Source organism: Caretta caretta, chromosome 11 (genome assembly GCF_965140235.1).
Source record: "Caretta caretta isolate rCarCar2 chromosome 11, rCarCar1.hap1, whole genome shotgun sequence".
In the NCBI taxonomy this organism is placed as follows: Eukaryota; Metazoa; Chordata; order Testudines; family Cheloniidae; genus Caretta; species Caretta caretta.
Window position 1 is genome coordinate 73457265 of NC_134216.1, and position 13883 is coordinate 73471147.

General features: G+C 41.0%; 1 protein-coding gene across 1 annotated transcript in view; it reads left to right on the plus strand.

Moving 5' to 3' along the window:
- Positions 1-13883, plus strand: part of NDUFA10 (NADH:ubiquinone oxidoreductase subunit A10) — an 86456-nt gene that overhangs the window by 47245 nt on the left and 25328 nt on the right. The window lies entirely within an intron of this gene.

Consider the following 13883-nt stretch of genomic DNA (forward strand, 5'->3'; position numbering starts at 1 on the left):
TTGACTATTTAACAGATGCGACTCTGGAATATGATTTAATGCTCAAACATGCATCTTAATTCATTTTGTATAATTAACCGTTTCCGAGAAAACTGTTCAAAAATTTTAATCTGCTTAGCTGCTTAGAATGATAATGATGATACTTATTACTTATTTTTCAACTTTAGAACCATAAATTTTAAACATAATAATAAATAACCAAAAATTAACAACTTATTATGGAACATAATCAGTCGACGACAAGCCTTTCTTGAAATATGAAATAAAAATGACCAACCACCAGTTCGGGATGCCTATGGTTTAAATAATTTTGGATAATGTAATATGGTAACACATACTAATGCTAAGACACGGACATACTTTCATTACTTTATCTTAAAACGTTTTTGAGATATTAATTAGAAATTAACTTTTCATCACCTCCTTGAAGGGACTGTAGCTCCCTTAGGAAGAATTTTAGGACACATGTTCACAGAAACGTTTTTTCTTAAGATGACCTAAGGATTCACCCCCAAAGTTGTGTTGGACATTTTCCAATCACTCTGGATATATCACAGAAATCACTCCTACTTTATGCAAAAATGTTTACTGTGTATTTATATGCCTGCTGCACACGACTTTTTCAGTAAATTTAAAATTACAAACAAAGCTACCAAAAGACCGTTGAACAGACGACATATAAAATAAGTCCATCAGAGTGATACGGGAGCATGTACAAATGAACAAATGTATCAGTAACTGGAGCTTGAGTGAGAAATGAGCTTAAGTGGTTGATATCTTTTGCGATATCTTAATACATCAATAAACAAAAACATTATTTTTTTGCAATATACCTGTTTGTGATATATTAAATGTTGCGTCTTGCTTCACACTTTTCCGTAATCGCAGCATTCAGCGCGTCTCGTTGATGAACCCTTACAAAAGAAGTATCAGCATATACTAATTTAACTATCTAACTAATCTACGCGAGTACGTACTCGTCTAACCTTGGCACAAGGGTGGGAGAAGTCTGCAGTGTTGCCTGATGTCTGATAATTATCTGATTCTTTAATAAAACATATCTCCAAAAACTTCGTAATTTTGTATCTATACATTAAATCTTGACGGACGAAGTGAGAAGAACTGTGACATATTACGTAAAGTGGTAAAGTAGATGTTAATATCAATTGTTATGCAATCTGAAACTTTTTGGCACCTTTAGGACTTTCTTGCTAAATATCATTCATTTTGGATTGAAAATGGAAAAAAAAACAAAACTGGAGCAGTGGAGCAGTCAAGATTTTCTGTGCTCCAGCTCCACTCCAGCTCCTGGCAAAAACCTGCAGCTCCACTGCTGTGCTCCAGCTCTGGGCTTCGCTCCAAAGCCCTGCAATGTGCAGTTAGCTACCCTGTGTCTTTCACTGTCCCCTTTGTGGGGAGGTGATGACAAACTAAAACTTGCTGAGATGTGTTGCTGTTAAATTATAATGCAGCCAATCTTAAAGATTTGGGGGGAGGAGGCCCTTGCGTGCTGCACTTCCATTTCTGTTTTCAGATCTCTGCTGTTCAGGGAGAGCAACCAACAAGGAGGCTAAAGGGAATGTAGGGGAAGAAATGCAATTTATGCCAACTTGGATGGTTGACAGGAACACAGTCACTCAATCAATACTGGTTTTCCAATAAATAATCCTAGATAAAGAGCCTTAATTAATCCTAATCTAGGTTTTAGAGTATTGCCAGTTTTGTGTCTTTCACACTCAAATATTCAAAGATTTTAGAAGATTGCTGTTTCAGGACATTTTTAAAAAGGTTTCTGTTTAATTGGATCAATAGAGATAGAATCAGAAGAGAGAAGACCTTACTGAAATAATCTGTCAATGTGATCTTTCTTTCTTAGGCTAGATTGTCAGTGAATATCTACATTAAGCTCTTCAGTAGTGCGGTAGGTATTGATACTAGTGCAAAGAGTACCTGACATACAATTAACTGCCTGGACGGTCCATTTGTTCACAGAGAGATCCAGTGCGCACGTGCTGAGATAGGAGCAGGGGATTGGCTGCTTTGCTGACGAACTGTGATCCTCTTGGTGCTCTTGCTACTCTGGCAGTGCTCTCACTGACTTCGATGGGAGTTCTGCCTGAGTGTGGAGGGCCGGTTCCAAGCGCTGTCAGTTGTCGGAAAGGGAGATGCAGCACTACTTACTCCAAGCGTGGTGGGATCATATCTATAGGTGCAAGAGAGTTGAGGGAAGAGAACAGCATTGGAACACTTGCATGATAAAGAGCAGGGGCTGCAGTGTTGTGACTCTCTGAATGCACATGCTGGCAAACACAACCCACGCCAGGGATCTTGCCCCTAATTCAGTTAAGCGTGGGCACAAATTTCGTTTAATACCTCAGTTTATTTTTGAAATTACATCGGCCATTTTCACTGATTTTGCTATCTGTGAACCAACTCTAGAGCTGGAAACACTCTAACAGATCAGCTAGTCCCTCTCCTTTCATGTGCAGGATTGCCATTGGGTAAATTTACTAGTGTTTTCTGCAAGACTAGATTTAAATGGTGAATTGGTCCAGTTCCCTTGGGAGACTATTCCATAGGCAAGTAGATCCGTGGGCAAATTTTTCTTGATATTTTTCCTTTCTGAATTTCATCCTCTTATTCATAGTGTGATAGATTCCAAGATCAGGCGGGACCATTGTGATCATCCAGTCTGACTTCCTATATAACACAGGCCAGAGAACTGCCCTAAAATAATCTGTAGAGCAGATCTTTGCAATTTTTCTAAATATTGATTTAAAATGGTCAGTGATCAATAATACCCTCTCAAGGGATTATATCCTTTAAGCGTTGTAGATTGTCTGCCCTTAATCTTGTGCTCTTAGTTCAAATGCATACCAATGTTGGAGAATACTATTTCATTATGAGGATGACTTTTTGCCTTTTCACGTAGTTATATGATGAAAGTCCTTTGTTCTCAATGTTTAGATTATCCTTTTAAAAACAAACAAAAATTTGCTGTTTCATCACTAAAAATTGCTGCTTCAGTGTCATCTGCATGTAAATTGAAAGAGACAATCATTTTAAAGGGAAAAACGTTCAAACTTCATTGCTTATAAACCTACTGTAGAAGAGTAAAAGACCAAATCTAAAAACTAAAAATGATTTGAGTAGCCTTTATACTTCTAATAAGGATTTTCACTCAGTATTTCAAGACAAAGTCAGCTGGCCACTTGCACCCAGGGCAGCTTTCAAAAGCAAGTTTTGTTTTGTTTTGAAAGACAAAAAATACCATAATGTTAGTTTTTGTTAATGGAAAGCACTAAATCTATTCCTTCATACTAAAAGTGATAACAAAGGGTAATTGTTATTGCACAAAGTGTAGGAGGAAATTAAAGGTAAGCATTCAAATGAAACGGGTAATGTTTAAGTTTTATTGTGAGGACCACCATGAGTAAGCCATACTTCACAACGAAAGGCAGCAAATTACATTGCTAAATAGTTCTTTATTGAAGGTAGGAAAGAATGAGTTTCCTTTTATACGTCAGTGCTTTCATTCAAGGTACTTGATTTGTTCTTAATTATTCATGGCAAACAACTTTGGCTGTACACTTATGATATCACAACCAGTTACTAAGAGAAATATTCTGTATATGGGTTTTACTGTCGTTTGTGGCTTACTAAAAATCAAACTGTCTACCTTCATGAAGACAGTTTTGTGTTTTTAAATTCCATTTACAAGAGCGTTCAGTGTTTGTCACAACATGTTGCCTCTCAAGATTGTCTACTCTTACCGTGCTACAGTGGCACAGCTGCAGTGCTGATGCTGACGAGAGAGGTTCTGCTGTCGGCATAGTTAATCTAGCTCCCGGAGAGGCGGTAGCTCAGTCAATGGAAGAATTCTTCCATTGACCTAGTGTTGTCTATGCAGGGGATTTGGTCAGTATAGCTACATCTCTTAGCGATGTGAAAAATCCACACTCCTGAGAGACCTAGCTATACTAAAATAGATTCCTAGCGTAGACCAGGCCTAAGTAAAAAGTCAAAGGTAATGTGCTAATTTATGAATGATCAAGCTGACACTTTCCCGGGAGAGTCCCCTTTGTCTTTTTAAACTGCTTTCCCTTTAAGTCACCCACATAAAGACTGTTTATGGTAGAATCTAGGCTGATGGACTGTTTGAAACTGTGGCTGTGTCTACACTAGAAATGCTACAGTGGCACAGCTACAGCTGTGCCACTGTAGTATTGTAAAAGACACTACAGTGACGAACAGGTTCTTCTATTGCTGTAGTAAATCCACTTCTCCAAGAGGCAGTAGCTAGGAAGATTTCTTCTAGTCTATGGTAGAGCTATGGTTGGCTTAAGTATGTCTTTCAGGGGGTGAATTTTTCACACCGCTGAGCAATGTGGTTTATTTCTGTGGAAATTCTGTGCCAAAAAAATTAAAAATTCTGCACACAATATTTTAAAATTCTGCATTTTTTTTGTCAAAATAACAATATAATCACACCAGTTTCAATTATTTTGGTAATTTACTTCAAAATACCTGTCAGCAAGTATGTCTGGAACAATACAGACAACAAAAAAGATTCAGGAAATACTTTTTGACAAATAGATTCCTTACTAGGCACATTAATACAGATCTCTGAGTAATAATTCATTTAAACTACAATACAGAAACATATTTCCTGCACCCCTCAGAAGCAGTGCAAAGGCTTGGGGGAGTCCATTACCCCCAATGGAGGACCCGACGGAGAAGGAAGTAATTGCTGGGCAGGAGCCTGGGTGTGAACTTGGAGGGTTGTTGTCTGTGGATGGGAGAACTATAGAACAGGTTTTTTTGGTGGCAGGGAGGGATTCTTAGGGAGCTGACCCTGGCTGACCTCTAGCCTCTCTCATTCAGTCAAGCACATCTGCCCCTGTCCCCAGGTGTCCCTGCACCCACCACTCAGCCACCTCTTCCCCCCCGTCCTCATGTGACCCTGCGCCCCCACTCAGCCACCCCCTCCCCTCATCCCCATGTGACCATGCATACTCTAAGCATTTAAAATTGGCAATAACTAAAGTATGATCAATATTTAAAATATAATATATAATAAACCAATTAATAATACAGCTGTTTATATAGCTCTAGCCACCAATGATATAAATAAATCCTTTACATCCTGTAATCTACAGCAAGCTCCTTTCCTGAATGCCCAGAGTTAAAAAACTATGGAGAGCTTTCCTCAGCAGAACTCAAGGAGCCTGCCCTGGGCGCAGAAGCCCTATTTATGTGTGACTTATCAAGTGTTAAACGCTTTTATTTGTTATGGAAGAATCTACTTATATATTTCTCGTGTGTGAGCTGCTGTCCATGTTTGTGCACATGCTGCCCCCGTGTGGACATTAAAAGGGATAAGCTATTAACTTAAAGCCTCATTCTTTGATGGAGTTACATAGGTTATAGGACTCTAAGGGACATCTTGGATCACCAAGTCCAGTTCCCTTCTGTTGCAGACAACACCATAGAATCATAGAATATCAGGGTTGGAAGGGACCTCAGGAGGCCATCTAGTCCAACCCCCTTCTCAAAGCAGGACCAATCCCCAACTAAATCATCCCAGCCAGGGCTTTGTCAAGCCTGACCTTAAAAACTTCTAAGGAAGGAGATTCCACCACCTCCCTAGGTAACGCATTCCAGTGCTTCACCACCCTCCTAGTAAAAAAGTTTTTCCTAATATCCAACCTAAACCTCCCCCACTGCAACTTGAGACCATTACTCCTTGTTCTGTCATCTGCTACCACTGAGAACAGTCTAGATCCATCCTCTTTGGAACCCCCTTCAGGTAGTTGAAAGCAGCTATCAAATCCCTCCCTCATTCTTCTCTTCCGCAGACAAAACAATCCCAGTTCCCTCAGCCTCTCCTCATAAGTCATGTGTTCCAGTCCCCTAATCATTTTTGTTGCCCTCCGCTGGACTCTTTCTCCAATTTATCCACATCCTTCTTGTAGTGTGGGGCCCAAAACTGGACACGGTACTCCAGATGAGGTCTCACCAATGTTGAATAGAGGGGAGCGTTCACGTCCCTTGATCTATTGGCAATGCCCCTACTTATACATCCCCAAATGCCATTGGACTCCTTGGCAACAAGGGCACACTGTTGACTCATATCCAGCTTCTTGTCCACTGTAACCCCAAGTCCTTTTTTGCAGAAGTGCTGCTTAGCCATTCGGTCCCTAGTCTGTAGCAGTGCATGGGATTCCTCCGTCCTAAATGCAGGACTCTGCACTTGTCCTTGTTGAACCTCATCAGATTTCTTTTGGCCCAATCTTCTAATTTGTCTAGGTCCCTCTGTATCCTATCCCTACCCTGCAGCGTATCTACCTCTCCTCCCAGTTTAGTGTCATCTGCAAACTTGCTGAGGGTGCAATCCACACCATCCTCCAGATCATTTATTAAGCTATTGAACAAAACCGGCCCAAGGACCAACCTTTGGGGCACTCCACTTGATACCGGCTGCCAACAAGACATGGAGCCATTGATCACTACAAGACGATCTAGCCATCTTTCTATCTACCTTATACTCCATTTATCCAGCCCATACTACTTTAACTTGCTGGCAAGAATACTGTGGGAGACCGTGTCAAAAGCTTTGCTAAAGTCAAGGAACAGCACGTCCACTGCTTTCCCCTCATCCACAGAGCCAGTTATCTCGTCATAGAAGGCAATTAGATTAGTCAGGCTTGACTTGCCCTTCATGAATCCATGCTGACTGTTCCTGATCACTTTCCTCTCCTCTAAGTGCTTCAGCATGGATTCCTTGAGGACCTGCTCCATGATTTTTCCAGGGACTGAGGTGAAGCTGACTGGCCTGTAGTTCCCAGGATCCTCCTCCTTCCCTTTTTTAAAGATGGGCACTACATTAGCCTTTTCCAGTCGTCCGGGACCTCCCCTGATTGCCATGAGTTTTCAAAGATAATGGCCAATGGCTCTGCAATCACATCCGCCAACTCCTTTAGCACCCTCGGATGCAGCGCATCCGGCCCCATGGACTTGTGCTCATCCAGCTTTTCTAAATAGTCCCGAACCACTTCTTTCTCCAGAGAGGGCTGGTCACATCCTCCCCATGCAGTGCTGCCCAGTGCAGTAGTCTGGGAGCTGACCTTGTGCGTGAAGATAGAGGCAAAAAAAGCATTGAGTACATTAGCTTTTTCCACATCCTCTGCCACTAGGTTGCCTCCCTCATTCAGTAAAAGGCCCACACTTTCCTTGACTTTCTTCTTGGTGCTAACATACCTGAAGAAACCTTTCTTGTTACTCTTAACATCTCTTGCTATCTTCAACTCCAGGTGTGATTTGGCTTTCCTGCTTTCACTCCTGCATGCCCGAGCAATATTTTTATACTCTTCCCTGGTCATTTGTCCAATCTTCCACTTCTTGTAAGCTTCTTTTTTGTGTTTGAGATTAGCAGGGATTTCACTGATAAGCCATGCTGGTCGCCTGCCGTATTTACTATTCTTTCTGCACATCGGGATGGTTTGTCCCTGTAACCTCAATAAGGATTCTTTAAAATACAGCCAGCTCTCCTGGACTCCTTTCCCCCTCATATTATTCTCCCAGGGGATCCTGCCTATCAGTTCCCTGAGGTTGTCAAAGTCTGCTTTTCTGAAGTCCAGAGTCCGTATTCTGCTGCTCTCCTTTCTTCCTTGTGTCAGGATCCTGAACTCGACCATCTAATGGTCACTGCCTCCCAGGTTCCCAACCACTTTTGCTTCCCCTATCATAGAGTCCTGTCCATAAAGTTAATTCTCAAATACAGCATGATGCATTTTATAATTTTACATCATGATCATTCACAACAAATTCCTTCCAGTTTGTGTAGAGTAACACTAGCCCCTTAAGTTTGATTTAACGTGAAAGAAGCCTGTTCTAGGTTCCCTGCCATTAACTAAAATACAGATCTGGTGGCTAAGGCACAGGTATGGAAAACGAGACCTGGGTTCTATTCCCAGCTTTGGTGGTGGCCTGCAGGGACCCCTTGAGCAAGTCACTTCCCACCTCTGTGCTTCTATTTCCCCTCTCACCTTTGTCTGACTTGTAAGCTCTTTGGGACAGGGACTGTCTTTAACTGAGTTTGTGCAAAGGCCAGCACAACAGGGCTGTTATGCATAAGAATGGCCATACTGGGTCAGATCAAAGGTCTTTTTAGCCCAGTATCCTGTCTTCTGATAGTGGCCAATGGCAGGTGCCCCAGAAGGAATGAACAGAATAGGTAATCATCAAGTGATCCATCCCCTGTTGCCCATTCCCACCTTCTGGCAAACAGAGGCTAGGGACACCATCCCTGCCCATCCTGGCTAATAGCCATTGATGGACCTATCCTTCATTAATTTATCTAGTTCTTTTTTTAACTCTGTTATAGTCAACCTGTGGAAATCCTTGCCAGAGGATGTTGTGAAGGCCAAGACTATGTTGTGTGAAAAGATACTTCCTTTTATTTGTTTTAAACCTGCTGCCTATTCATTTTATTTGGTTCCCCCTAATTGTGTTATGAGAAGGAAGAAATAACACTTCCTTATTTACTTTCTCCACACCAGTCATGATTTGATAGACCTCTATCATATCCCCCCTTAGTCGTGTCTTTTCCAAGATGGAAAAGTCCCAGTCTTATTATTCTCTCCTCATATGGCAGCCGTTCCATACCCCTAATAATTTTTGTTGCCCTTTTCTGAACCTTTTCCAATTCCAATATATCTTTTTTGAGATGGGGTCACCACATCTGCATGCAGTATTCAAGATGTCAGCGTATCATGTATTTATATAAAAGCACTATGATATTTTCTGTTTTATCTATCCCTTTCTTAATGATTCCCAACAAATAATATGCAAATAATAAATAAGTTAAACAAAAGGGCAGACCCCCTCCCACATATAACAAACCCTGTGTAATAAAATCTCTTACCTCCCTGTCCTCTTTTCCTTCCCAAAACACTTGTGAGGGGAGGCGGGGGAAGGGCCTCTGCATCATAGCCTGAAGGTAAAAGATTATGACTATTTCAATGTGGGGGGGGGAAGAGGGGGTCAGAAGTCCAAGGGCCCTCTCAGAGAATGCTTTACCAGTATCTCCCATCCCTATGTTTCAAGACTCCCATTGACTTCAACAGGCTTTGGATCACACCCAAAGAGAAGCCCCAGTGTGATTGCTATCTGAAATAGAGAGAGGTTCTCTCTCAAGTGGCAGATCCCAGGCCATTTAAGGCAGCATTAACACCTTTAAACTCCAAAAACCAATGGGCCTGAAGTGCACCTCATGAGTACTGGTGACATACTCACTTAACATGAAAAGAAAAGGAGTACTAGTGGCACCTTAGAGACTAACCAATTTATTTGAGCATAAGCTTTTGTGAGCTACAGCTCATTTCATGCATTCAGCCCACGAAAGCTTATGCTCAAATAAATTGGTTAGTCTCTAAGGTGCCACAAGTACTCCTTTTCTTTTTGCGAATACAGACTAAAACGGCTGCTACTCTGAAACCTGTCACTTAACATGTGGGCTGCTGGATTCCACTCTAGCTTCAGCTTCTGACTGGAGTTAATTCCTAGTAGCTTGTGGAGCATACGATAACCCAGTTTGGAGGAGACAAAGGAGTATCTTCTGTTCCAGGACTTGTGTGTGTGTGTAAATAAGTTACTGTTGGAATATTCCCAGATGGAGTGTTGCTTCCCTTGGGAAGCTAATCTGCCAAGCCCAGGATATCTGCTATGGTTTGGCAGAGGGTCAGTGCTGCTGTTAGAATGAGACACGGCTATTGATAAATTGGAGGATGATATAAAGCCAGTGCCTTTAGGGCCCAGGGCAGAAAGATGCTTAAGCACCATGCCTAATGCTAACCATGTGTAAAGTCCTATTGAAGTCAGGAGCCATAGTTTGATATCTTGTAAACAGCTAGTTTAAGAGGAAATTGCTGTATGAATGGATGGAAGTGCTGGCTGCACAATGAAAATGCAGATTATAACTCATTATTATTTTATTTTATGTATTACCATAATGCCTCAGAGACCTAATCGTGGTAAGTTCTGTATAAATACAGACCAAAAAGACAGTCCCTGCCATAGAGCGTTTACACTCTATAGTGCTGACAGACTTTCCTTAAAAGGGGCTGTGCGTAGATGTGAAAAGAGTCACTACTTGGAGAGATCCCTTCTGCATGGGAGGAGGCTAAGTTAATTCCACTTGAATGGCACTGGGTGTTCCAGCTTGTCCCTGTTCTACAGAACCTATATGGACCAGATTTAACATGTGGCAAGGACAGAAATGCTCTTTGCTGAGCCAGTGGAATTCACAATGGGAATTGATGTGATTTTTATAATATTCTTTCAAGCAAAACTTACTCTGCCTTCAGTTCCTGCTTCTCTTGGGGTGGGAGATGAAGGTATGGGAGAGTCATTGGCAGCGTGGCTCCTAAGAGACCCATATTTGTCTTGGCTAGAGGGCCCATCTTCCTGTCCTGTAACTTGTGGATGGTGCTGGCTTTGGAAACCTGGCTTCCTTGTTACACCCAGAACTCCTCTGGTTTTCCTGGTAAACACCATCTTGGAGATAGGGTTATAAACCCCCAAACCTGTTCTTAAAAAAAATCCCAAAAAACAATACCAGTCCTCTCCTGCCCCACTATACTAAATTGGAAGGGAAAAAGTTATCTCTGATTAAGGGAAAAATCACAGTTTTGTGATAAGTAGTATGAACAATGTTTTTTCAGTTGTAGGAGAATTTCTTTGACATTATTTCATCCTAACTTTGCCAAATGATGCCAAATGAGCATTTATTTTTATTCATTTTCTGACCTTGGAATAATATTCAGGTTGTTAGTTCAGTGTTGTTTTTATGTTATCTATCTGTAATAGAGTGGCACGTAGATTTATATCTTAACACACAAACCATTTGGGTTTGTATTCAGTTGTGAATTAGCTAGCTAACTACTCATGGGGCAGGGACTGTGTTCTTCTATGTTCTAGACAGCACTGAGCACAGCGAGGTCCTGATTTGAACTCTTGGAGCACTACTGTAATACAGATGATTAACTTAATCATTACTTAATCATTAACTTAATCAGTAATTGTAATTGAGTAACCGTTTTCTGCACCATATTACTCCTTTGCATTCTTGTGTAAATGTTTCTAGAGAAATGACAGTCCCTGAAAACCAAAAGCACAGCTGTGTTTGTGTACCTCTGTGTTTGAATTCATTGTCAATTGCAACGTCATGATTGGTGTGATATCCTCAGACTTTATATAGATGGCACTGTTCCTCTGTATATAATTTCTTCATCTAAATAGTTGTGCGTTTCTAGCAGTCTCTTAAGCTCTTCAAAAAATGTTAGATTTTTGAATGTGCTTAGTGTTGCCACAGAGTATCCCTTTTATGGTGGATTGCTGCTTATATCTGTACTGATCAGAGCTGAACTGCAGCAAAATCCTAATAGCACAGCAAGGTATCTCTAAATGTTTCCATTCTGGTAAAGGGACACTGTTGACTTCAAAATCATGTTTCCAGCTGAAATTCTGTTACTGTTTGTTACATTAACCCTCAATGTTACAGGCAAATAAAACATTTGGGATAGGAATTTTGGGGAGACAAGCATGAATCTAATATTTTTGTTCTGTTTGGGTCTACTTGGCAATATTTTTTATATAAATCTTATGATGAAATGTCACAAAGTGATGAATTTGATATAGGAATAAAGCAAGGGAGTACTGTACAATGTGAATTTTCTTTATATGAAATTAATGCAATATATATTTTAAAACTGTTTCAACTTCAAAACTTTTGAAACACTTGGAGCAGATATTGAAAAGTATGGAAATGCAGGGTTATGTTACTCAGTGTTATCTATATCCCCAGGATGCACTGTTTCTGGGCATAGCAATTTTTTTGTGATACTAAGTTCCAAAAGCCGGACCACTTCTACACAAGTCAATAACTTCTCTTGCTTCTGTCTTCTCCTGAGTGTCTTGTCCAGCTAGCACCTCATCTTTCCCCAGTCCTATCCTCCTCCTCAGATGGAAAAGAGGGCTTGTTAGGAGCTCATTAGTATGATATTCCGGGGTGCAATCCTGACGATTGAGGGGCTGTATCACCACCTGCCCTGCAACTTGTGTGCCTCACAATGCTTTGCTGCTGTAGGTCTCACTTGGGCCACTCGCGGACAGAATGCTGGTAACACCCTGAGTGTCTGTAGATCCACAGTCCCGGTCCAGCAGTTCTGCCCCCTGCAGCCTGTCAGCAACTCACCAACCGCACTCTGGCTTCTAGCAGCCTTGGTTACTGCCTGCAGGGTGACCCCAACACACTGCCAGCCCTGGGTTTTCCCCAAAAAACATGTGTTCTGCATTGTCCAGCCCTCTCCTGGACAGTCCAGATGGTCCCATTGCCCTCTGAGTAGATCCATATACAACAGTTTGCTACTCTAAATGGAGTTACTTACACAATTTTGTTTAAAGACAACACTGGATTCGTTTTAATTAAAGAATAAAACAAGTTTATTTAACTATAAAGAGTTTGTGAGTACCACTATAAGGCATTTAAGTGAGCAATGGTTACAAGAGAAATAAAGATAAAATGCTTTCTAAACTTAACTAACTAGGTTTGGGTCAAGTTGAAGTCCATTCCCACTAACATTGTTGATCAAATTCTCAGGTTGGAATCTACTTCCAAAGTCCAACACCTGTTTCTTTTGTCATCTGAGGTGAAAAGAGAGAGATGGATAGGGAGAGAGAACTTGGGGCATTTTGCCCATCACTTTCATAGTTCAGTCATCCTTTGAAATACATTGTACTGAGGATTACCCTATTAAAGTTCATTCAGACAGTAAAGAAGGCAACATGGTGTCCGGTGGTGAAAGAGGTTGCACACAATTTCTTCTCACCTCTGCTGAAATGCAGATTTTCCTTATCTCCTGTCTTCTCCCTCTCACTATCTGAGGACCCTGTTTACAACTTGCATGTAAATTGAGGTAAACACATATTTCTGTAAGATCTGCTTGACCAGTCCTGCCTAACTGGGGCTACATGGGTTTGAATATGTGCTACCAACATCATTCAAGGAGAATTCATAACTTTATATATAATGTTGCTACACACATTTCATCATTGTTATTGACCAGTGAGTGATTAGTTTTCAAATGATACCTCACTAGGCATATTTTTCACAAAGATTATTACAATGGTGTGTAGGTTGTGAATACTGGGTACAAGCAATCACAATTGGGCACTTGTGGAGAGCGCGGAAACATACTGCTGTCATTGGCACTTGTCTTTCTAGTTTCCCCTCTTGTTGTTTTCTTTCCCATGACCCCCTGCCATGACATCTTGTTGAGAGAGACTAGAGAACGATTGGCTAATGTAATCTGAGCTAGCCTAAGGAACACTGTAGCTTCACACAGCGGTAAAACAGAGTTTTGCTGTGAAGAATGGTAGCACACCCTCTATGCATTGAGCATATTTCCTCTACTCTAGCCTCAGATCCCACCAGCTGAGAGATTGCCAGTAATTGAAGATGGTGTTGTATGTGACCATGTCAAGAGCTACTATTGGGCCAGTTCTTGTTCTGTTGAATATTTGTGCACATGGATCACCTGGTATGTTGCCAGGTACATTTAAAAACACTTTCATACAAACTCTTTACTGAAAAAGTAATAGAATTTAGATGCTGCATATTGATAGCCTCGTAATGGAAGAGGAGACCATGAGTGTATTAAATTATTTTGAATGCATTTAGAATAAAATGCAAGTAAGATCTCTATTTCATTAGTTGGGCTAAACTTAATCTACACAATTTAAGCGAACTCAATTAAAAAAAAACCAATGTGAAGCTATTGTATTAAGCTCAAATTTTATCTGGGACAGAGCCATACGTGTGC